We start from the raw sequence: 2,768 nt of genomic DNA on the forward strand, positions 1-2,768 counted from the left end.
GCAAAGGGATCTCATTATAATATTACCGCTCCTTAAACTGTAAGTTTCCACCCACGGAACCGTCATTGTGTTTTCGCAAGCGACAACGGTGTACCAGCTCTAATGCCATGGCGAAAGTTTGAGCAAAACATGCTAAATGTACTGCCTTGTCTGCACAGACGAGCACAAAACACTATTTAGATCTAAAATAAACATGCAATTTATTTCCCAGCTGTTTACCTTCTCAGACATAACCGACTGTTTTTGTAACTCGTGTGTTTTTAACGTAAACTTGTGTGTGAATGAGAACTTAGTTTAGTACTCACATGCTGTGTGGTGGCCGCTTGTGTACTTCGGATGTGTGCTCTCAGAAAACTGTATATCAGAAGTTTAAACTCATGGTTTAAACCGCATGATTTCAGCGAGATAAATATGAAATTAAACATGATAAACATGATAATCAGAACCATAACAGATGTTTTTAGCAGGTCCGGGCTCTAATGCCGCACCTCTATTCTCGATAAGACAAAAGCTCAATACATACACAATGTCCTGGAAAGTGGCTAACAATAATTCATCATCTCCTTCTGTAACGGGGCTGACAAGACGTGAGACGTGCGGATCCATCTGCAAGCTTTTATTTAAGAGACATGGTCAGAAACAGGCAAGGGTCAGACAATGGCAACAGGTATATGGAGGGCAAGACACAAGAATAAACCTAGGGCTAGAGTGGGTCTACGATCGGCGAACAGAATCAACAGGGCGAGACTAGAGAGATAAATCCAGGTACAAGGCAAAGGTCCAGGCTATCACTGCTGGCGATAAGCGCATACAATACTCGGCCGCGGGAAGGGATCAGAGTGAGTGTTAAATAGTGAGTGAGTGATATGAAACAGCTGTGTGCAATCAGTGCTGTGTGCAATCAGTGCAATGAATGATGGGATATGTAGTCTGGGGTGATATGCAACAGTGTGTCGTGCGAGAGTCAATTAAAATGGAAAGGGTGACCTCTGATGGCTAGCAGACGGAATTTCATGGACCGGATACGTAACATCTCCTTTAATGTTTTGATTTGAAGGTGTTATTGTGCTACCTTTTTTCACAATAAATGCCACTTATATATTTTGATTTATAATGCAAAAACATTTATACATTTTTAAGCTTGCATAAAGTGAGCCATTTTTAGGTTACCTTTTAGGTCACATCATATTTGATGTCCAGTGTATTACTGTTAAGTATTATGTAGGCCTACTGTTTGAAGTTGTTACAATATTGGAGTAATTACAAAATATTAAGTTGTTACAAAAGCTATTGCTAACCAAAACTACAAAAGAAGTCAACAATGTAAAGCTTTCTAACAGTCATTCATCACAGCAAAAAGTTCATATCACCTTTTTGTCCCTGGGTTCAGCATGGCTAAATGAAGACTTGCCATTGTGAAGTTCCAATCATCCATCTACTCCACAATGCAGTCAAAACTCCAGACAAAAATAACCCCAAATGGTAAATCATACTTCCATAGGTGACTACTGACTTTGAATGAACAACTCCTGAAAATAATGATCACACCATATATTTAATGACTCCTACTCACTTCATATTTTTCATATTTCCTGACGTAATTGCATACCAAAAAAAGTTGACAGGCTTGGCACGCTTCTCAACTAAAGGAATGCACTGCAAGATGTACCAGTATAAGGAACAACGATCCAGGCGGGGCTAGGCAAATTAAAGGAAAAGGAAAGGCCAATATTTCCTTGTTTGTACCAGCAGTATGACGTTAATCCTTATAAGTCAACGTTTTTCCAGTGAAGAAAAGATACTAGAAGGTACATCAAATATTTACGTGTATTTCTTTAATAAATATACTAATTGCAAATACAATATCAGTACAATAAACATTCAACAGTTTTGGTGTATGATAACAAGCTTGCTGGGGGATTAATGAAAGATGGTCTACCACAGCCCACATATAGGCCATTACCAACTTTAGGTTACTACCCACAACCCAAGCACAAGCACAAGCACTAATCCAGTAGGGGTTCAATCCCTAACTGCCGGGCAGCACCAGCCGCTGGCAGTGAACTTTTTTTTTTTGCAAGTGACAGATTCAGGAACCATTGATTTATGGCAGATTTTGTGTTTTGCGCTCCTCCCATTCTAGCTCCAAGGAATACCACATTTTTTATTGTGTATCTGCATATGACTCTACTCTTTACCTGATCAACATTTTATGAAGTGATAGGGCCCATGTTAAACTCAGAGCTAAATATAGTGCTGCAGCCGTGACATCAAAACCCCGAAGACTAATTTTCCTGTGGGTCAGAGCCATTTGCCTATGGGTTTTTATAATAGGGTTTTCATTTTATGAGTAAAACAAGGTCTGTGGTAAATATAAACTGACGATAATTGGACATTTTGCTCTACAAAGTGAATTACACACACCCATACTAAAAACACAAATTTTAAAGCATTTATGTTTAGTTTTAAAAATATATATTTGTAATAAGTAAGTACAAAAGAACTTCTGGAGTGTGAGTATGTGCAGTTTACGTTGTGGTCCCACTTTATATTAAGTGGCCCTAATACCTGTGTACTTACATAGTAACTAGATGTGTACGTAGTATGTAACCACAGTGTAAGTACACATTGGTACATAGTATCTAGAGCTGTAATATTTCTGTAACTACACACACGTAACAGCCCTCCGAATGGTTTGTGTAAGTACAAATGTGTAACAGGACATATATAACTACATTTTGAAACAACAATATGTATAAGAGTAATTG

Source organism: Sinocyclocheilus rhinocerous, unplaced genomic scaffold (assembly GCF_001515625.1).
Source record: "Sinocyclocheilus rhinocerous isolate Xijiao unplaced genomic scaffold, SAMN03320098_v1.1 scaffold2335, whole genome shotgun sequence".
Taxonomy (NCBI): domain Eukaryota; kingdom Metazoa; phylum Chordata; class Actinopteri; order Cypriniformes; family Cyprinidae; genus Sinocyclocheilus; species Sinocyclocheilus rhinocerous.